Source organism: Theropithecus gelada, chromosome 7a, assembly GCF_003255815.1.
Source record: "Theropithecus gelada isolate Dixy chromosome 7a, Tgel_1.0, whole genome shotgun sequence".
Lineage (NCBI taxonomy): Eukaryota > Metazoa > Chordata > Mammalia > Primates > Cercopithecidae > Theropithecus > Theropithecus gelada.
Genome location: NC_037674.1, coordinates 4,957,009 through 4,981,338, shown reverse-complemented (window position 1 = coordinate 4,981,338; position 24,330 = coordinate 4,957,009).

Below are 24,330 nucleotides of genomic sequence, written 5' to 3'. Positions count from 1 at the left end.
GCTGCTCCAGTTCCTGCTGTGGCTCAAAGGGCCCCAGGTCCACCCTGGGCTGCTTCTTTGGAGAGCACAAGCTGCCACAGGCCTCAGAAGCTTCCACGTGGTGCTAAGCCTGCAGGTGTTCAGAAGACAAGAGTGAAGGAGGCTTGACAGCTTCCATCTGGATTTCAGAGAATGTATGGAAAAGCACTGTGCTCAGGCAGAAGGCTGCCACAGGGGCCGAACCCTCACAGAGAAACTCTACTGCCGCAATGCCGGGGACAAACATGGGGTTGGAATACGCATGCCCAGTTCCCACCAGGGTACTGCCTAATGGAGCTATGGGAAGGTAGCCACTGCCCTTCAGACCACAGAATGGTAGATCCATCAGCAGCTTGCATCCTGCACCTGGAACTGAACTCCAACCCATGAGAGTGGCCACAGGGGCTTCCCCCTGCTAAGCCACAGGGCACTGGGGACCTACCCCTTGCATCAGTGTACCCTGGATGTGGGACACTGAGTCAAAGGAAATGATTTTGGAGCTTTAAGATGTAATGTCTGCTCCGTGGGGTTTTGTATGGTCCTGTTGCCCCTTTCTTTTGCCTGATTTATCCCCTTTGGAATGGGGATATCTACCTAATGCCTGTACCACCATCATATCTTCTAAGTAAATAACTTGTTTTTGATCTTACAGGCTCATAGAGAATGTACCTTGAGTCTCAGATGAGATTTTGGACTTTCGAGGTGATGCTGAGAGGAGTTAAGACTTTGAGTACTGGCAAGGCAAAATTGCATTTTGCAATGTGAGAAAAACATGAGATTTGGAGGGCCAGGGGTGGAATGATATGGTTTGGATGTGTGTCCCTTCCAAATCTCATGTCACAATGGGACCTCCAATGTTGGAGGTGAGTGTAGTGGGAGCTGTTTGAGTTATGAGGGTGGACCCCGTATGAATGGTTTAGCCTGTCTATCCAGTGGACACCCTCCCTTGGCACCCCTCATGTTGAGTGTGAGCACACACTTGTGAAGCAGGTCAGCCAGCTCCATATGCCTTTTTTTTTTTTTTGAGACAGAGTCTCACTCTGTCACCCAGGCTGGAATGCAGTGGCCCAATTTCAACTCACTGCAAGCTCCACCTCCCAGGTTCACGCCTTTCTCCCATCTCAGCCTTCCGAGTAGCTGAGACTACAGGCGCGTGCCACCACACCCAGCTAATTTTTTGCTTTTGTATTTTCAGTAGAGACAGGTGAAACCCATGTTAGCCAGGATGGTCTCAATCTCCTGACCTCATGATCCGCCCGCCTTGGCCTACCAAAGTGCTGGGATTACAGGCATGAGCCACCGTGCCCAGCCAACCAGCTCTGTATGCTTTTATCTCCTCGTTTTAAACAGCAACTATTTTGACTGCCTGTTCCAATTTTCTATTAAACCATTACTCCTAGGATGATATGCAACATGATGTGTTCATTTGATGTGGTGTCTCTGCCCCTTGTTGCATACTATGGGTTCGATTTGACAACATGTAACTTGAAGTCCCAAATTGGTACAGTAGCTGCTGTTCTGATCCTTTCGTAATATTTTGAGCTTTTGCATCTACAACCAGGTATGCAAAACACAGCAGGGTAAAAATCTATTCCTGTCAGGACAAATTTACAGCCCCCAGAACTATTGTCATTGGTCCAATGTAATCCACTTGCCAGCCATGTGCTTCTCCCTGGGTGACCTTCCCCATAGCTATCTTTGGTGTCTGTTTCTCTTGGTGGCACACAGAATAGTTCTTGCTGTCATTTTGTGCCTCAGCATGTATAAGAGTAACATGTCTAGATTCAGCCATCTCTGCATTGCTGCAGCATCCCCCACCCCCATGTTCACTCATTTCATGGACCTCAGGGGAGCACGTCAAAAGGTCCACTTGGTGGTTCCAATCACTCACCAAACCTGGAAAGGAGTTCTCTTAATGGGCATTAACAAGTCTTACTGTAATGCCCCCTTAAATTCACAGATAGACTTTAACAGGGCCGTGGCCCATACAGGCATCCCTTTAATAGTCCAATTCTCCACCACCCAGCTACCTGACCGTATGATCAGGATTTGGGCTCTGCCCACGAGTCTGTAAAAACCCAAACATAGGAACTTGTACCATTGTTGACGTCTTCCATCACTCCTAGGAAAACAGCATGCAATTCAGCCCATTGAGCTGATTTAGTCTCATCTGCAATCAGAGCCTTTCCACCCACTGGTCTTTAGGCTGCAACTTTCCAAACAGGATGTTGTCTCTTCATCATGTAACCGCCATTTTTAAACCAAGCAACAGTTTGTTAGTCAATCAAAAGCTGTTCTTCAGGTTCTGTTGATGCGGCAAGAAGTTCCAGCAGCTCCTCTGAGGGTTCCGAAGTTGGTCCTGGGGGAAATGGCGCCATCTTCTTGGGAATACGGTGGTTTTCTCCTTTCATTCTCCTTTCATTCTCAAATTCTATTTGAGCCATTTCCTTTTTATCATGGAAATCTTCTGGACGCTGCCTTCCTTACTAGAGTGTTTCTCTGATATCACCCAAAATATGGATTTCTCAGGTTTCATGATTATTTTGTGTCCTTCAGTCATTGAGGCAGTCTCAACTAATGCCCAATAGCAAGCGACTAATTATTTTTCAAAATAGTGTGTGCTAGGTAGCAGCATGTGGAAACTTTCTGGCCCAAAATCCCCTCAGTTCTTACAGGAGGAGATCACAGGCTTTTGACATAAGCTCCAGTCTGCATGAGTGTCAGTGACAGATACTTCCAAAATCATTTCTGAGTGGATATCAAGAGCCAGTCCACCCCATAAGGACTGCACGGTTGGCCACAGTAATCCCCTGTCAGTCACAACATGACTTCCTGCTCTAAACCCACCAGTTGGGACTCCCCACAGGAAACCTGCTCGGCAATGCCATGGATCCCAAGAAAGACTTTGGCTCACAGGTCATTTGCTCTTTGTGTCTCTTGCTCTCCCCACACTGGCTGAGTTCCCTGCAGCCCTGTGGTCACCCCTTACCTCTCTGGGATCTATAAGTAATAAATTACTCTATTTCATGGCTTTTGGTTTCCCTTCCTCATTATGTCTCATCTGACCCACACACCCAAACTGAACTCCACCTCTGTGCCTTGTCAGGACTTCCCTAGAGGTAACCATCTTGGCTTATTACTACTCTCAACAAAGAAACGTCAAGGTCAAGTTGGAAAGAAACCGTAACAATAAAAATCGTAACAATGGGTGCAGTGGACAGGGGACATGGTCAGGACCAGGACCACGAGAAAGGAAACAGAATGCTGGTCAGCTGCACGTGGTTCCCCAGCTGGCTCTCCTGTCTGTGTAACACCATCCAGATGGTTCTGCTGCTTGCTGACTCGCATCCATGCTGCTGTGCACCACCCCTTGTTGCATCTGTCCAGCATGACCAAGGCTACCTACTCTAAACTGTGGCTCTTAAAAAACGGAGTCCTTTCCAAGATCTACAAACGGCCAGCCCTAGCACTGCAGGAGGGGCAACCACAGTTGCTGTCATTCCCCTAAATGGGAACTACTGGTCAGAATCAAGGTGGCTAAACTATTCAAAGGTCGCAATTTGTGTCACAAAGTTCTAGGAGAAGAAATGGGCAACCCCTACCTTGGTGCTGAGGATACTGGGCACAGACAACCAGTGCTTAGCAAAACCTAGACACGGAAACTGGGAGACTCCCATGTATTAGAGCCCAGGGTTGGCAGATGGTGTACTCACACCATCCAATAAGTGGGCCCCCCTGCACAGGAATCCAAGGACTTCCACAGGCGGTGGTGCTGCTGGGCTCTGCGAGCCTTATGTCACTGTTTTTCCTTGCTTCTGTAGCTCCTTGCAGCCTATGCCATGCAATGCAGACACCCTAGAGAGGGAGATGGCTGCCTACAAATGGGGCTGATGGAAACCACAAATGGAGACCACTCATCACAACAGGGACCACCTGGGACCCACCAGCTTGTCAGATAAACATCCAAAGAGAAAGGAAAAAAATAGCCACTTACAAATATAAGCCATTATAAGGATTTTATTTAAAAGGGGGGAAAAAAAGAAGAAAAGGGGCTGATAGCTGGGGAAAGAAGGTTGCTAAGAGACGCTGGGTCATTTTCTCTTCCCTCTTTTATCAGCCAGAGACAGAAACTAGGAACCATGGTTTCAAGTGGCTAAAAACCTAAAACAGAAAACAAAACAAACAAACAAAAAATGACTGCCACTTTATGTGATTACAAGTCAGAAAAAAAAAATAAGAAGATGAACTTTAAGCATGGAACAAATACCAGTATGGCAAATATAATGATAGTGCTAGATCGTATCCCTGGACACAGAGGGGAAAATAAAAGATCAATGCATAAATTGTGTATATGTATATTTTAATACGACCTCCCAAAGTGCTGGGATTACAGGCTTGAGCCACCGCGCCCGGCCTATATATGTATATTTTAATACAAATATATAATAAATTAATAACTCGTATATATAAAAATATAAATTTAAACAAATTTTTATAATTTTATCCAATTGGAAATAGAATTTTCTATAAGTAATTCACATAACAAAAAGATAAAATGGGGCACCGATAGGCTTTTCTGCCTCTATGACATAGATTCTAACTCACCTTTAACAACTGCTAAAATGCACCGACAAAAAAAATTCACGGACTCAATACTGTGGCATAAATTAAAATCAACAGACACTTCTGTTCGTGCCTTCAAAAGAAAAAAAAACCCTTTATGGCAAAGGCTTTGACAACCTCTTCCCAGGCCTCCGGGAGTCTCGGAACCATTTATAATGGCCATTAATTGCCCCAGGCTTCTAATGGAAGAAATTGCCTCTCTCAGCCTCATGCTACACACCATTAAAACAACAAATGACTGGCTGGAAATAGAGGCTCTCACAGAACAGATCCTGAGCCTGTGACCTTCCACACCCAGCTACCCATTATCCTTTGGCTCACGGAAACAGCCCTGCACAAGCTCAGCATGGCTACAGAGGCCTCCCAAAGAGAGGGTGGAGCAAAACCTAAGCCCTCTGATATATGCAACTGCGGACAGAGACTCTTCCCTGTCCTCTATCCCTTGTCAAATGCCAGAGTGTTAGATATGGCCATCCTTTCCCCACACCTCTTGACCACCTGGGAAGCCCCTTGGGATTCACTGAGTGAATAGCAGTGGGAGTTTGTAGACTAAGCAGATGGCAATGATGAACATCCTATGCGGTGGGGCTGAGGGGACAGCTGCTGCTTCCCATCCCTTAGCCAGGATGTCTCTGATAAATGATGGGACAAAAACCAACAGACTCGGACCTTCTTCAGGCAGTCATCTTAGCACTGGATGCCCTGACAAAGCAATGACCCCATCATCATGTTTATTATAAACTATTAGGCCATTACTTAAAAACTGTTCTCTTCAAGGTAAAAAAAATACAAACAAACAACAACAAAAAAACACTTTAGGCATCTCTGGCCTAATGGACAGCCAAAATAGAAATAAAAATCACATCTCCACCTATAACAAGGCCACAATACAAAACTTTGCCAGGAAACTCCTTTTTCCCTTCAGAGTTACAGGCTTTATTGGTACTAACCAAGACACACATAACACTTCTTAGAACACGCCATGCTGGGCTCTTGAGGAAGGCACTGAATAGACCTTCCATGTCCCTGATAGGAACCAGTAACTGCTTTCATGGAGAGACAGAATGGTCTCCTCGAACAACTTCTTTTCAAATTCCAATACAACAAATAACCCTCTAAACTTCTCTATCTTATCCCTGACCTTAATCTATCATTATACATTTTTGATCTTGTCCCTATCACAGAAGGACTGGAGAAGAGATCAAGGGCACATTCTCTCCCAAGACCCATTAACCATAGACTCACAACTAGGCAGCTGTTCGTCTGATATGGGATCCATTTGAACCTAAACTTCCATCAGAAACAAAAATCCTGTTGGGTGCAGCTATACACCATTCTACTAACTCCTGGCGTTATTGCTGCTGATTTGAGTACTTTCACTGGTTTGCAATCTGGTGACCCGACTGTGAACCAAGTAAGATTGTAAACTACTGTAAGAGAGGGTACACATTTTAAGAGGATACCCTAGTCCCACATCCCAGATGACATCTCCCTGGCCCCAAATCCCACTCCTGATGATGACATCAACCTCAGACAACATTGCTCCAACCAAAGACCCTGTCATTGCAGATGACTTCTCCCCCTGCATGGAAATAATTTCACCCTGACACGAAACACTCTGCCCCACCAACACCTGTGGGCTGTGTCTCCCAAGGAACAAATGGACACAGGACTTATTTTTGCTTTTCTTCCTGAACTCACTGTCTGCTTAGCCAATGATCCCAGTATACTCCTTGCTGTCTGCTCACATGTCCACCCATACACTCCCATACCTAAAGGAAAATCTGTTACTAAAATCAGTGAGATTATTTCTTCCCCCTGGGTGGCACCTGCCTCATTTAAGCCAATCTCCTGGGAGAGAGAACCATCCACTCCATGACGGGTTTCCTACCACACCCTCCAGTTTCTGTCACAATCTCTCAATTTGCATATCCAAACAAATCTCTCAATTTGCATTTCCAAACAGCTCTGCCCCTTGGTTTCATGTAATGCCACTAATCTTTACATATACTTTATCAGTTCAACGTAGGACAAAACAACATAACTTTCCTACTAAAATGCATACATCGTTTATTAAATGATCCTGTTCCCCTTATCGTCTGTATCTCCACCACTCAAACTGTAACTGTCTTACATTCAAAAGCTGATTCCAGGGACTAAAGGAGGGATTTTCATACATTTGTTTAATATCAGTGCTGAATATTATTGAATCTGACTTCCCTTTTCAGGCCTGACAGAAGCTGTTTGACACCCAGGCCCACTGTGTCACCTTTGGCGGAATTAAAATCTCATGCTCCTTCTGCGGCTGCTTAACCCACTTGTTCCTCACGCCACTGACCCAGCCCAAGGAACCCCACAGCCGCTGACCATCAGCAAACCTACCGGCCAACACTGGAGTCATGTAAATAAGCTCCCCTCACGCCACTGACCCAGCCCAAGGAATCCACAGCCGCTGACCATCAGCGAACCTACCGGCCAACACTGGAGTCATGTAAATAAGCTCCCCGCTCACACATGTTTATTTCAAACGCCCCAATCCACAACCCCAGCGGGAAAGCCTAAGGGATAACGCCCACGGAGCTTAGGCCTGGCCCCACAGGCCCTCCTCTCTCCCAACTCTCCACACACTGGGAGAGCTCACTGCAGCCCCTGGACGTTCTATCAGCGCCCCCAGAAGCACTCCTGACCTCTCAGGAACCGTGAGTAACACGTTTCTCCTGTTTCACTGTGCCTCAGCTGACCAACACATCGAAGCCTAACGTTCCCCTGGTGAGGGCTCCCCAGAGACAGTTGCTATCTTGACTTATAGCCACTTCAAGACAGAGACCTCAAATTAGAAAGAAACCATAAATTATCCGGGCATGGTGGCCGGTGCCTGTAATCCCAGCTACTTGGGAGGCTGAGGCAGGAGAATCGCTTGATTGCATCTTGGTTGCAATGACCCAAGATGGCGCCACTGCACTCCAGCCTGGGCAACAGAGCAAGACTGTATCTCAAAAATAAATAAATAAATAAATAATAAATACATAGAAACAGTAACAATAAAAATCAAAACATTTGTACTTTTGGAATTTTTTCAATGTAGGTTTATCATATAGGCACAATGGATTATGAACTCCCTTTCTAGCCCTCTTGCCTCCCTGGAGAATGGAGTAGAGCATGGGGCTGGGGGTGGGTGGAACTGAAAATTCTAAGCTTCAAAGCTTCAAATGGTGGCTTGGTCTTTCTGGTGACCAGCCCCATCTAGGATCCCACCAAGGATCACCTTATTAAAACAAAAGATGCTCCTATAACCCAGAAAATTCCAAGGAATTCAGGAGCTCTGTGCCAGATACTCTAACCACTCAGGAAATCACAGCGGTTTTAGGAACCCTGTGTTAGAAACTGGGGTCAAAGACCAAATATTAAACAGAAGCTTTTCGTAGCACCCTTATCACTCATCAAATTACAAGATTCTAGGGGCTCTGTGTCAGGAACTGAAAACAAACACACACACATACACACACAAATACATATTTTTTATATATATAATTTCTTATTTCACAGTACATACATTATAGATATGAAACATCAGCTGGTACAAAATTACTGAGAAATGTGATATGTGGTTTATACTATATAAGTTAAACTGTTAACTGCAGTGGTCCTGTGAAGAATTTATATTAGAAGGAAATACTTTGGTTTAGAATTATAAATAATAATTTAAATAGTATAGTGACTAAGTAGTCATGTTGAGATACAATTCACATGACATACAATTCACCCATTTAAAGTATACACATCCAATGTATGTTTTTTTTTTTTTTTTTTGAGACAGAGTCTTGCTCTGTCGCCCAGGCTGGAGTGCAGTGGCCGGATCTTGGCTCACTGCAAGCTCCGTCTCCCGGGTTCACACCATTCTCCTGCCTCAGCCTCCCGAGTAGCTGGGACCACAGGCGCCCGCCACCTCGCCCGGTTCATTTTTTTTTTTTTTTTGTATTTTTAGTAGAGACGGCGTTTCACCGTGTTAGCCAGGATGGTCTCCATCTCCTGACCTGGTGATCCGCCCGTCTCGGCCTCCCAAAGTGCTGGGATTACAGGCTTGAGCCACCGCGCCCGGCCACACATCCAGTGTTTTTCAGCATATTATCATGTATATGTCACCATTACCATGGTCAGTTTTATAATGTTTTTATCAACTCTAAAAGAAACTCTGTATTCTTTACCTGTCATCCTCTTGTTCCCCACACCCTTCCCAGCCCTAAGCAATCACTAATCTACTTTTTGTCTTTATAGATTTCCCTACTCCGGGCATTTCTCATGACCACAATCATATAATATGTGGCTGTTTGCAATTGGCTTATTTTTTCATAATGCTTTCAAGGTTCATAGTTCATCATATATCCATACTTCCATCTTTTTATGGCTGAGTAATATTCTACTGTGTAGATATACCAGATTATTTTTATCCATTCGTCAGTTGAGGCATGTGGGTTGTTTCTACCCTTTGGCTGTTGTGAATAATGCTGCTGTAAACATTCTTCTTTCGTTTCACTACTCCTAGGAGTAGAATTGCTGAGTAGTGAAGTAACTTTGTCATTATTTGAGGAACTGCCAGACTATTTTCCAAGGTGGCAGTGGTATTTTACATTTCTGCCAGCAGTATATGAGGATTCTGATTTCCCCACATTCTTCTCACACTTACTATCTGGATTTTTTCTTGTGGTCATTCAACTGAGTATGAAGTGATAGCTCATTGAGGTTTCCATTTGCATTTTCCTGATGATTAATGATTTCAAACATCTTTTCCAGTGCTTATTGGCCATTTGTGCATTTTACTTAGATGCCTATTCAAATCCATTGTCCATTTTTTACTGGGTTCTTCTTCCTTTTATTGCATTATAAAAGTTACTTATATACTCTCAGTACATTCTGTTATCAATTGTATGATTTGCAAATGTTTCTGATGATCTAGATCTTGCCTTTTCACTCCTAATGGTGTCATTTAAAGAACAAATATTTTTAATTTTGATGATGCCGCACTTACTACCTTTTATTTTGTTTCTCCTGCCTTTGTTGTCAGAGTCTAAAAATCCTTTGCCAAATTCGAGGTTATAAGACATACCCTGTGTTTTCTTCTAGGAGATTTAGTTCTTTCAGGTAGGAATATTTCTGATCCATTTTAATTTTTGTATATGGCATCAGATAATAGTGCAACTTTATTTGCCCCAGCACCATTTATTGAAAGACTATTTCCCCCCTTGAGTGGTTTTGGCTCTCTTGTCAAACACCAATTGACCATAGATGTTACAGGGGTTTTTCTGGACTCCCAATTCTGTTACATTGCTCTATATGTCTATTTGTTGCCAGTATTATACTATCTTGATATACCATTACTTAGTACTAAGTTCTGAAATCAGAAAGTGCAAGACCTTCGAGTCTGCTTATTTTCAAGATTGTTTTGGCTATTTTGGGGTCCTTTGCAGTTTCATAAGAATTTTAGAATCAACTTGTACATTTCTACAAAGAAGTTGTCTGGGATTCTGATAGGGACTGTGTGGAATTAGTCCATCAGTTTGGGAAGTGTTGCCATCTTAATGTTAAGTCTTCTGATTAATTATGGAATGTATTCTTTTTTATTAATATACTATTTAATTTATTTCCACAGTGTTTTATAATTTTCAGAGTAAATGTTTTGAACATTTTTGTTAAATTTATTCCTGAGTATTTAATATAATTTTGGTCTCATTCTGTCACCCAGGCTGGAGTGCAATGGTGCAATCTCAGCTCACCGCAGCCTCCATCTCCTGGGTTCAAGCGATTCTCCTGCCTCAGCCTCCTGAGTAGCTGGAATTACAGGCTCACACCAACATACTTGGCTACTTTTTGTATTTTTAGGAGAGATGGGTTTTCGCCATGTTGGCCAGGCTGGTCTCAAACTCCTGACCTCAAGTGATCTGCCTGCCTCAGCTTCCCAAAGTGCTGGCATTACAGGCGTGAGCCACCGTGCCCAGCTGAATTGTTTTCTTAATTTTATTTTTGGCTTGTTCATTGCAAGTATATAGAAGTTCAATTGATTTTGCACCTGTATGTTGTATCCTGCAAACTTGCTGAGTTAGTTTATTAGTCCTACTAGTTTTTTTTGGTGGACGCCTTAGGAATTTCTATATACAAGACCAAGTTATCTGTGAAATGGGTTAATCTTACTTTTTCTTTTTTTTTTTTTTTTTTTTTTTGAGACGGAGTCTTGCTCTGTCGCCCGAGCTGGAGTGCAGTGGCCAGATCTCAGCTCACTGCAAGCTCCGCCTCCTGGGTTCACGCCATTCTCCTGCCTCAGCCTCCCGAGTAGCTGGGACTACAGGCGCCCGCCACCTCGCCCGGCTAGTTTTTTTTTTTGTATTTTTTTAGTAGAGACGGGGTTTCACCATGTTAGCTAGGATGGTCTTGATCTTGTGACCTCGTGATCCACCCGTCTCGGCCTCCCAAAGTGCTGGGATTACAGGCTTGAGCCACCGCGCCCGGCCTAATCTTACTTTTTCAAACTAGAAGCCTTTTATTTCTTTTTATTGCTTAATTGTCCTGACTAAAACATACAGTACAATGTTGAATAGAAGTAGCAAAAGCAAACATCCTCCTCTTATTGCTGATATTATGGGGAAAGCATCCATATTTTCATCACTAAATATGATGTCTTACTGTGTACTTTTCACAGATTATTTTTATCAGGTTGAGGATGTTACCTTCTATTCCTAGTAGGTTAAGTTCCTTTAACATGAAAGGATGTTGGATTTTGTCAAATGTTTTTTCTGCATTTATTGAGATGATGGTACAGGGCAGGCCAGCAGGCTAGAGACCCAAATAAGACTGGATGTTGCAGATGGAGCCTGAGGACAGTCAGAATGCAGGATTCCTGCTTCCCCAGTGTGCCTCAGTCTTTTCTCTTAAGGTCTTCAAATAATTGGATGAGGCCGACCCAATTTATGGAGAGTAATATGCTTTCTTCAAAGCCAACTGTTTTAAATGTTAATCACATGTTAAAAAATGCCTTCAGGCTGGGTGCGTTGGCTCATGCCTGTAATCCCAGCACTTTCACCATCTTGGTCAACATGGTGAAACCCTGTCTCTATTAAAACTACAAAAACATTAGCTGGGCGTGGTGGCGGGTGCCTGTAATCCCAGCTACTTGTGAGGCTGAGGTAGGAGAATCACTTGAAACTGGGAGGTGGAGGTTGCAGTGAACTGAGATCATGCCACTGCACTCCAAGCCTGGTGAAAAAGTGAGACTCCAACTCAAAAAACAAAACAAAACAAAACCTCTATAATCTTACTTCTTCCCCCACACATTTTGTTATTGATGTCACCATCTACATGTTTTGTATCATATATCCATTAACATATTTTTGTAGTTATAGTTATTCTTTATGCTTTTGTCTTTTAACTTTTATACTAAAATTAAGCAATTTATACACCGTCAATAGAGTATATAGTATCTGTGCATTTGTATGTATGTTTACCTTAACCAGTGTGTTTTATACGTTTGTGTTGCTGTTTAGCATCCTTTTGTTTCAACTCAAAGTACGCCCTTTGGCATTTTTTGTTAGGTACGTCTAGTGGTGATGAACTCCCTCAGCCTTTGTCTGGGAAAGTCTTTATCTCTCTTTTGGTTTGCAAGGACAATTTTTTCTAGGACTAGTATTCTTGGTGCTTCTTGTGGGGAGGGGAATCTCAGGGTTATGCCCTTCACCCAGTCTTTCAGAGCTACCATTCTTTTTCCTAGCATTGCACTGGGAGGTCTGCATGCTGGATGCCTGGTCCACCCCTCTCCTTTTCCCTTGGAAGGCCCTTGAATCAACCCATGCTAGTGACTGAATATTTGTGTCCCCCACCCCAAATTCATATGTGTAGTGTAGTAGCCCAATGTGATGGTATATAGAGGTGGCGCCTTTGCAGGGTAATTAGGTCAGGCAGGTAGCGCTCTCATAAATTGTATTAGTGCCCTCATAAGAAAAAAATGAGAGATGTGATTTATCTCTCTGCCACGTGAGGATATAGAGAGAAGATGGCCATTTGCAAACCAGGAATCAAGCCCTCACCACACACTAGATTTGCCACTTCCTTGATCATGGACTTCCTAGGTTCAGAACTGTGAAAAACAAATGGCTTTTGTTTATTTGTTGTTTATTTGTTTAAGCCACCAGTCTATGGAATTCTGTTATGGCAGACACATGAGTTATGTAATCATTACTTTTTGGACAGGGCTGGCCTGCAGTTTTACATCTAGGTTAAGTTATCTACAGATATATTTACCTATTTTCTCTCTCTGTCTGTCTCTGTCTCTCTGTGTGTGATAGATATTTGTGTAAATTTTCACTTTGAAAATTCTGTTCTGCTGTCAGTGTTGCTTTGAATATACAGAAATACTGAAAACATTATTTGTGCCAAATAAAATGTGCATCATATTAGTCCATTTTCATGCTGCTGATAAAGACATACCCATGACTGGGCAATTTACAAAACAAAGAGGTTTAATAGACTAACAGTTCCATGTGGCTGGGGAAGCCTCATAATCACGGCAGTAGGCAAGGAGGAGCAAGTCATGTCTTACATGGATGGCAGCAGGCAAAGAGAGAGAGAGCTTGTGCAGGGAAACTCTGCCTTATAAAGCCATCATGTCTCATAAGACTTACTCATTATCACAAGAACAGCACGGGAAAGACCTGCCCCCATGATTCAGTTACCTCCCACCTGGTGTCTGCCACAACATGTGGGAATTCAAGATGAGATTTGGGTGAAGAAACAGCCCAAACCATATCATGTACTTATAAAGGGGATGCTTTGGTTCATGGATATCAGTACTGTTTACAAGGATTTGCTATTTCTGCTTTTCAGATTTTACCTGGTGTCAAAATGAGAAATCTTTTTTTTAATATCACCCAGCAATATGAATGTGCTTCCTGAATAATATAAAGCAGTTTCAAAGGACAATATGTAAACATGCTTAGTTATTTTAGAGCCTAAATAGCCAAAGCTATGCTAAGCAAAAAGAACAAAGCCAGAGGTATCACATTACCTGACATCAAACTATATTATAAGGCTACAGTAACCAAAACAGCATGGTACTGGTACAAAAACAGATGCATAGAGCAATGGAATAGAGCAGAGAATCCAGAAATAAAGCTGCACACCTATACTCACTTGACCTTTGAACAGAATTGACAAAAATAAGCAATGGAGGCAGGGCGCATTGGCTCATGCCTGTAATCCCAGCACCTTGGGAGGCCAAGGCAGGTGGATTACCTGAGGTCAGGAGTTTGAGACTAGCCTGACCAACGTGGAGAAACCCCATCTCTAATAAATATATAAAATTAGCTGGGCATGATGGTGCATGCCTGTAATTCCAGCTACTTGGGAGGTTGAGGCAGAAGAATCATTTGAACCCAGGAGGCGGAGGTTGTGGTGAGCTGAGATTGCACCATTTCACTCCAACCTGGGCAACAAGAGTGAAACTCCATTGCAAATAATAATAATAATAAATAAATAAAATAAGCAATGGAGAAGGGACTCCTTATTCGGTAAATAGTGCTGGGATAACTGGGTAGTCATATGCAGAAGAATGAAACTGGACTCCTACCTCTCACCATATACAAAACTTAACTCAAGATAGATTACAGATTTAAATGTAAAACCCCATACTATAAAAATCCTAGAAGAAAACCTAAGCAATACCATTCTGGGCCATTAGCCTTGGAAAAGAATGCATGACCAAGTCCTCAAAATCAATTGTAACAAAAACAAAAATTGCCAAGTGGGAACCAGTTAAACTAAAGAGCTTCCACACAGCAAAAGAAACGATTGACAGAGTAAATACACAACCTACAGAATGGGAAAAAACCATTTGCAAACTATGCATACAACAAAGGTCTAATATCCAGCATCTCAGAAGGAACTTAATAAGAAAAAAACAACCCAACTAAAAAATTGTATGTTAGATGGGCAAAACACATGAGCAGACACTTTTTTTTTCCCTCACTCTGTCTCTCAGGCAGGAGTGCAGTGTTGTGATCTCGGCTCACTGCAACCTTTGCTTCCTGGTTCAAGTTATTCTCCTACCTCAGCTTCCCAGGTAGCTGGAGTTACAGGCATGCAGCACTATGCCCAGATAATTTTTGTATTTTTAGTAGAAATGGGGTTTCAGCATGTTGGCCAGGCTGGTCTCGGACCTCTGACCTCAAGTGATCACCTTCCTCACCTCCCAAAGTGCTGGGATTACAGGTGTGAGCCACTGCACCCAGCCATGAACAGACACTTCTGAAAGAAGACATACAATTGGCCCAAAACTGTGAATGTTCGACATTACTAATTGATAGGGTTTGGCTGTATCCCCACCCAAATCCCATCTTGAATTGTAACTCCCACAATTCCCACGTGCTGTGGGAGGAACGCAGCGGAAGATGATTGAATTATGGGGACAGGTCTTTCCTGTGCTGTTCTCATGATCATGAATGTGTCTCATGAGATCTGATGGTTTTAAAAAGGGGTGTTTCCCTGCAGAAGCTTGCGCTGTGCTGCCGCCATGTGAGACAGGCCTTTCACCTCCCACCATGAATGTAAGCCCTCCCCAGCCACGTGGAACTGTAAGTCCAATAAACCTCTTTCTTTTGTAAACTGCCCAGTCTTACGTATATCTTTATCAGCAGTGTGAAAATGGACTAATGCACTAATCTTCAGAGAAATGCAAGTCAGTACCATGAGATACCACCTCATGCCAATCAGAATGGCAATTATTAAAAAGTAACAAACAAATAAAACAACAGATTCTGGTGAGGCTACAGAGCAAAGAGAATATACACTCTTAGTGGGAATATAAATTATTTCAGCCACTGTGGAAAGCAGTTTGGAGACGTCTCAAGGAACTTAGAACTACCATTCGACAAGCAATCCCATTCCTGGTTATATATCCAAAAGAAAGTAAATCATTCTATCAAAAGGACACATGTACTTGTATGTTCATCACAGCACTATTCACAATAGCAAAGATAGAGAATAATCCCAGGCGCCTTACAATGGAGGGCTGGATAAATAAAATGTGGTACATACATACCATGGGGTATTATACAGCCATGATAAAGAACAAAATTCTGTCCTTCACAGCAGCATGGATGCAACTAGAGGCCATTATTTTAAGCGAATTAATGTAGGAACAGAAAACCAAATACTACATGCTCTCACTTACAACTGGGAATTAAATATTGGTTATTCATGGACATAAAGATCACAGACACTGGGGACTACTGGAGCGGGGAGGGAAGGATGGGGAAAGGATTGAAAAACTACCGGGTTCTATGCTTAATAGCTGGGTGACATAATCGATCATATCCCAAACCTCAGCATCACACAATATACCCACGTAACAAACTGGCACATGTATCCCCTGAATCTAAAATAAAAGTTGAAGTAATACTAATAATAATTATTATTATTATTTGAGACAGAGTTTCACACTTGTCGCCCAGGCTGGAGTGCAATGGTGTGATCTCGACTCACTGCAACCTCCACCTCCCGGGTTCAAGCGATTCTCCTGCCTCAGCCTTCCAAGTAGCTGAGATTACAGGAACCCACCACTATGCCCAGCTAATTTTGTATTTGTAATAGAGACGGGATTTCTCCATGTTGGTCAGGCTGGTCTCGAGCTCTAGACCTCAAGTGATCTGCCTGCCTCAGCCTCCCAAAGCACTGGGATTACAGGTGTTAGCCACCGTGCCTGGCCAAAATTATTATTATTATTGTTATTATTACTACTATTTTTTTTTTTTTTTGAGACAGAGTCTCGCTCTGTCGCCCAGGCTGGAGTGCAGTGGCACGATCTCGGCTCACTGCAAGCTCTGCCTCCCGGGTTCACGCCATTCTCCTGCCTCAGCCTCTCGAGTAGCTGGGACTACAGGTGCCCGCCACCATGCCCGGCTAATTTTTTTGTATTTTTAGTAGAGACGGGGTTTCACCGTGTTAGCCAGGATGGTCTGATCTCCTGACCTCATGATCCGCCTGCCCTGGCCTCCCAAAGTGCTGGGATTACAGGCATGAGCCACCGTGCGCAGCCCAAAATTAGTTTTTTAAAGATGACAAGTAATAGCAAGACTGTGGATGACATGGAGCTCTTAGGTATTGCTAATTTAACTATGGAATACAGTGACCACATTAAGAAACTACTTAGTAGTTTCTCAGAATGTTATACATGTAATTCCTTGCAATTCCACTCCTGGGTATGTACCCACAAAAAGGAAAACACATGGCCACATAAAAGCTCATGTGAATGTCCACAGCAGTGCTATTCATAATAGCCAAAATGTGAGAAAAAGAACCAAATATCTAATAACTCCTGAAAGGAGAAACAATATGTAGTATATTCATACAATGAAATATTCTAAAATCAAAATAAATGATATGTACAGAATGAACCTCAAAATGTAAAGTGAAAGAATTCAGACACAAGAGATCACATATCACATGATTCTCTTTAAGTATCCAAAAATGGCAGATTCATGAAGATGGAAAAAGATTAAAGTTTGGCTAAGGCTGAGGGTGAGAATATTCCAAAATTATATTGTGAATAGGGTTGCAAAAATCTATAAATCTATTAAAGTCATTGAATTATGCACCTAAAACATTTTATGATGGTATGCCAATTATATATCAAGACATTGTTTAAAAAATATTTAATGAATTTTAAAAATCATATATTGTACACCAATGATGTCTAAGGTTAAATTCATTATAATTATTTTAATTCCTAATGCTAAGGACAATTTTTTCTTAATAGTATTGATTCATATCTTAAGGTCTGTTGTGTCCTATCCTTGTGTCATTAAGAAAAAGATTGAAAAACCATAGTTTCATGTTGCTAATATCAACAAGCACTTGTTGACAAAAGGAATCACAGATCTCCTATTTTTTTCAAAATTATCCTGATATTTTGTTTCATTTAGTTGAAAACAATCTTGAAGTTCCCAAAACTTCACTGATTATTAGAGAAAAATATTCCTTTTTTAAGAACAAGGAAATTCTATTCCTAGTATCCTAAGAGTTTTCTTATAAATAGCTATTATTTTAACAGAAAAATATGGAATTTTGAGACCTTATTACTTGACTTTTCTCATTTAATATCTTTTTTTTTTTTTGAGACAGGGCCTAGCTCTGTCACCAAGACTGGAGTGCCGTGGTGCAATCTTGGCTCACTGCAACCTCCACCTCCTGGGTTCATGCAATTCTCCTGCCTCAGCCACCCAAGTAGCTGGAATTACAGGCACCCGGCAGCTAATTTTTGTATTTTTAGTAGAGACAGGGTTTGGCCATGTTGGCCAGGCTTGTCTTCAACTCCTGACCTCAAGTGATCCACCCGTCTTTGTATCCCAAACTGCTGGGATTACAAGCTTGAGCCACCTCTATTGACATAATATCTTAATGTGATTATTGACACTACTGATTTTCAAACATTTAAATTACCTTTAATAACTAGAATGAATCCTTCTTTGCGTTTTATATTCTTTTATAGATTTGCATCAAAGATTATGAGCAACATAGATCTGTAATGTTCTTTCTTAAAAATGTAATAGAATTTATTGTGAAACTATCTGGTCCTAGAGTTTTCATTTTAATAAAATTAATAATTATAATTAATTTCCTTTAACAGCTAGAGGGCTATTCATTTTTACCATTTACTTTTGTCTTACTTTTGATAATTCGTGGGTTTTCTAGAAAGCTGACCATTTCAAATACATTTCCGTATTAATGATCTAAGTTGTATATATCTTTCTACGATCTCATTAAAGTCTGTATGAATATTAAGGATGTCATCACTGTTTATTCTTCATATTGTTTAGTTGAGTAATCATCATTTTTCTTCAGTGAACCTCACCAGAGGTTTATCAGTTTTACTGTTTTCAAAAATTGATATATAATAGTTGTAAATATTTTGGGAGTACATGTGGTATTTTAATACCTGTATATGAATCCTTTTAAAGAACCAAACTCTGACTATTCTTCTTGCTATACATTTGGGCTTTAAAAACTAAATTCTGTTATTTTTCTTATTTGCTTCATATATTTTATTTTGTTTAAATGTGTTATGTTTTTTGTAATTTCTGAATTGAATAATTAGGTCAGAAGAAATCAGAATTTATCATTTTCTAATGTCTTACATATTAGAAATATGTATTATATATCCTAAGCTATAAAATTTCCCCTAAAAAGCATTGCTTTCTAACTAGCACACAACTTTTTATATATAGCACCTTAATTATTAGTCAAATTAGAATATTTTCTGAATTATTTTGTATTTTTTCTTAGACATGTGGGTCATTTAGAAATATAGTTATTAATATCCAAATATATAATCTATTTTCTATTTCTATTTTGTGATTTCTGGTTCCATTTCAATCAAGAGTCAGAATATATTCTGAATTATTTCAGTTTCTGGAACATGTGGGGCCATGCTTTAAGTTCAATATGTTCAATTTTTATATATTGCACACTCTAAAAAGAGGTGTAAATACTCCTACAACCACTTTGTTTTAAGATCATAAAAGATACTGCTTATAAACATTATACTGATTTATCTATATTGTAATCAAACACTGAAATTTTCAACCAATCTTCTGGATACTTTTCTACAGATGTCAAGAATTCAACTACATTTATACTTTAATGTGGTTAACAGAATTTTGTCATATTGCTATGACGAAGTAGAGTGTTTTTACATACATCAATTATGTCAGTAGTATTAATAGGTGGATAAATATCTTTACATTATTGTGGTCTTTTCCCTCTGCTATTCAATCAGTTCAATTGAATTGCCTATCAATTCAATTACAAATCAATTCAATTACCTATCAATGACAAATCAATTCAATTACCTATCAATTTAATTACAAATCAATTACCTATCCACCCTCTCATGGTCGTATATATTAATGCTCTTTCTAATCTTTTATGTAGGACATAAACTTCATTGGCTGGCCATGCAGGTATGATTGTTCAATTGTACGATGGTACAATTTTTTTTACTGACTGCCTGAACATTTTGGAAGAGGAAAGGAACATGTAAAATTATGAGTATTTGTTTTTTTTAAAAAAAATGAAAATCGCTCATTCTCCAAGCACCAAATTCCAGTTAATTTTGTCCTTTTTCCCTGTGGCCTCAGCATGCAGATCTAAGTGTAAAAATGGCACATCGTCTATGGGGATGCACCTCACTGGACCCCTTCCTGAAGAGAAAGGAGAAAATAGGACAACATCATTTTCATTTGACATTCTGCCCATGCCCTATCTTCTTTTTGTCATTTTTTCCCCCTTCTGGAAATGGAGCTTCTTCCTTTCTTGCGAATGCATTTAAGACTGTTAATTTTGCCTCTAAGCATGACTTTAAGTGCAACCTAAGTGTTTTAACATGTTATACACTTATTACCGTTCTGTTGAAAATATTTTCCAGTTTTCTTTGTGATTGCTTCTACCACCCACAGGTTATTTAGGTTACTTAAGGCCATCTTTTTTTTTCCCCTGAGCACTCACCACATTAACTATTTCCTGTCTTTTAAGCATCTACTTTATGTACATAACCAGTTTCTATCCTTGTCCCGGATAAAAATACTAGCTTAAGATAAGTTATTTCCTCTGGCTATAAATTGGACATTAAGCATGTTTTATATGTTTAAAATACAGCAATATGACAAAATTCTGTTAACCACATTAAAGTATAAATGTGGTTGAATTTTTGACATCTGTAGACAGATCTGTTGAAAATTTCAGTGTTTGATTACAATATAGATAAATCAGTATAATGTTTATAAGCAGTATCTTTTATGATCTTTAAGTGGTTGTAGGAGTACTTACACCTCTTTTTTATATTCATATTGAAATTTAAAGGTATTTTAAAGTAACTTTCTTGTTATCCAGTTATTCACTCAGGGTAATCAGATGTCTATTCAAAACAGCCAACAATGAGCTAAAGGAGTGCTGTTCCAGCCAGAATCCTACCGCTACCACAAGTGATGAAAGCACAAGAAATCCTCCACAAAGGTATTCTACAACTTTAAGTGCAACCTAAGTCTATTCTAAACTTCTGAACTAAGGGTTGGAGAAAACTGGCTCTTTAAATTTCAGAATAAAAATCAGTTTGCCTATCAATATAAGGCAATAAATACTCATGCATCCACCTCTCGTGTGCCAGTAATTCCCAGGGACCCTATAGAAATCTTACTGCTGTGCAAATAGAGGGACTGACACAAAAACTCCAGTCACAGGATTCTCTGGGTGGTTCTAAAATAGAAGAGGCACGTATAGGTATCTTAAAGATCAGGCATCGTTCCAATCACTTTATAAGAATTAATGAATTATTATACATTATTAATACAGCAAACCTGCAAACTAGTCGCTATAATTCTTGCTGTTATTATTCCCGCTGTCAGATGGGATAAAAGAAGGTAACTAATTTGTGACAGGGGAAAGTCTCAGATAGTGAGTGGTGGATTCAGGATTTAAACCCACGATGCCTGATTCTGGACACTTGCATTTAATTTCCGCAGCCCTCGCAGCTGCCGGCGCCGGCGCTGCACACACAGCCCCGCTCCGCGCGCCCAGCCCCGCCGGGTCCCGGACCCTGCCGGCAGCCTGCAGTGCCTAAACGTTAGATCTGAAGGATAGGAGCGTGCTGAGAAGGATAATGCTTTTAGGCAATTAATTGTGTGTTCTTTAAATACGGGCATGTTAACCATACGGGGCTAGGCAGCGCATGCCTGAGCTGTTTGGAATAAAAGACTGCAGGATTTTGCAGTTTCTTTCTCTCCATCCTGCAGTCCACTTCTGAACTTGTCTCCCTCCTCTTGGGATAATTCTTAGGCTGCCCGGACTTCACTTCAGCTCTGCTATGCCCAGCCTTCCACTCATTCCACTCAGACCCCCAAATGCTGACCGGCCAGGGGATCCCATGCTACCCTGCAGACTGTTGTATGCACAAGAAATCCAGGTCCCAGCCTCTGAGGCTGTCAGTGCTTTGTTAGTAAAGAAGGCACAGCTGAGCCAAAAAACCAGACAAATGACCAGATGTGTACTTTCTGAGAATTGTAAAAACAATATTGATGCTCACAAAAAAATATATGTATATCAGGGCAGGAATATGGACAAAGGCAGTCAGAGAAAATGATCTCTGAAGACATTTGGATAGGATGGGAACTAGTTTATTTTTCTCAAGATGCACTGCCCAATTATTTCCAGTTATTCAATTATTATTCATTTTTTATGGTATTTAAAATCATGGGATACATATTGGTTTATAACAGTTTATATGAAATATTGTTATGATAAAACTAAAAGATAAAGTCACTATCAGACTATAAGACATGAACACGAATGGCAGTTACACAGGTGGGCATTTGCAAGCACACACTGCCTGGCACCAGCTGCACAGCCTTGGGCAGGGAAGGAAACATTCTGCTTCTCAGTTCCCTTGTGTTAGATGAGATGGCCAAATACTATGTACAACTTCACTCCAATACAGTAACTACTAGCCCCATGTGGCTATTTAAATTAAATTTATAATTTTAAAAATGGACATTCATTTCCTCACTCTAGCCTCATTTCAAGTGCCCAAGAACCCCATGGGGCTAGTAGCTTTCATACTGTACAGCATGCATACATATATATGTATAAATTGTTCACAGAAAGTTCTTCTGGACAATGCTGGTGTATCAAGAGAGGGTCAACTATGATTTAGATACACTGCTGGGAAAATATCACAATTAAGCAAATAATAGATGCAGTGCTAGGAAAATATCACAATTAAGCAAATAATAGTTTTATATTCAGGATTCTTTTGTTTGTGAATTTGTAGAGAGCTTGGCGTAGAAGCCTGAGAGCTGTGCTGCAAGTCTTTTTCTTGTAAAAATCACTGGGGCTGTCAAATCCTGATAAAGAGAAAGTTTATTTCAAAAAGTTCAAGTGAGGTAGGCTTTGGGACAGCTTGCATGCAAAATATAAAACTCGGTAACTATCAAAAGGAGAAAAAGACAAATCCAACATTTCCTACATTCACGACGAATAATCAGCACCATTTTCAAATAATTATCAAATTAGAAAAAGACAACCTTTTAAAAACATTGAGCCTTTTATTTAGGTCTTCTGAAGCTAAAATGCTTTTCATTTTATTGTACAGCCTGAATTAGTTTAATTCCTAGGTTAGTGAACTTTTAATGTTGTTATGAATGTTATTAATTTTAAATGTTTACTTCAAATGTTATTGATAAATAAAAATGATTTTCGTATATTGCACTCCTGTCCAGTGTCTTTGCTAAATGTACCTATTAAAGCTAATAGCTTATCTGTAAATTATTCTTAATTTTCTGTTGCATTCCATCAATAATTTATTTCCAGTTATAACATCTTTTATTTCTTTGCTATTACACTAGCTAGGACTTGCAATAATAAATACAGATATTTTTGCCTTTAGATTTATTTCAGAGGGAAAGTTTTAGAAACCTTTTAGATAATTATCTAAATTACAGATGTAACAGATCCATATTCACATTTATTTCTGCTCCTGTCATTTTTACTAATAGATGTTTCCAGCAATATGACTATTTCATGTAAATTTTCAAGTTTAATGTCCTAATTTTGTTCCTGATATTCTCCAATGATTTTTAATGCCTGTTATTAATGTAGTGATAACATATTTGAAATTACTGATGTTGGTTATTAGAGCCTTCTTCATTTTTCCTTGATAAGTTTCACCAGAAATTATCTGGCTTCAATAAGCTGTTTAAAGGATTTTACTTAATTTATTTCCCTTATTTAGTATTTGTTTTTCTTCATTGCTTTTCTTGGCCTTATTATTTGCTTCATTCTGCTTTCTTTGCTTTTACCTACCTAATTATAATTTAATTTGTTGACTTGGGTGATTATAAATATTCAGATACGTTTCCACTTTACAGATTTAGGCAACAAAATTTCCTCAAAGAAACTTACAGAAAAAAAAAAAATCCAATAATATATAAAACGATATATCATGACACAGAAGGGCTTCTTATTAGAAACAAATTGGTCAGTTAAATATTTGAAACTCATAGCTGCAAATAATCACGTTAAGAGAATAAAGGGAAAAACAAGATTATCTCAAAAAATATATAAAACTACATGACAGAATTCAGTATGCAGTCATGATACGTACTCTCAGCAAAGTAGGAATACAAAAAAATGATTAATCCACTACACGTATCTGCAAAAATAACAAAACGCTTATATATGGAAATTAAAGACCATTCCTTTGTGGATAGTATGCCACAACACAGCACAGATGGGGTTGAAAGAAAGGAAGAGAAACAAAGGGCTGCCATGAATTAAACCAGTAGAGAAAATAAAAGCCTGGGTCATGCAGGGGACAGTGCCTTATTCAGCCAGCATCAGGAATGACTGAAGTCTGGGGCTTCTACACAGTGGGAAAACGAGCATAGTAATCACAATAAAGAAAGACATCTGAAAGGTGCTAACTTAGCCTCGGATCAGAAGCGCTGTCTGCTAATGCCTTGCTGGTGAAAAGCGTATCCTGCGTAAGCCCTCAGAAATCCCAGAAAACAAAGACCAAAAGAAACGACGCTTTGTCAACAGAGCAAATCGAAAAAATCTTCCAGCAGTGACAGGGCATAAAAAAAAAAAAAACGCAGACAT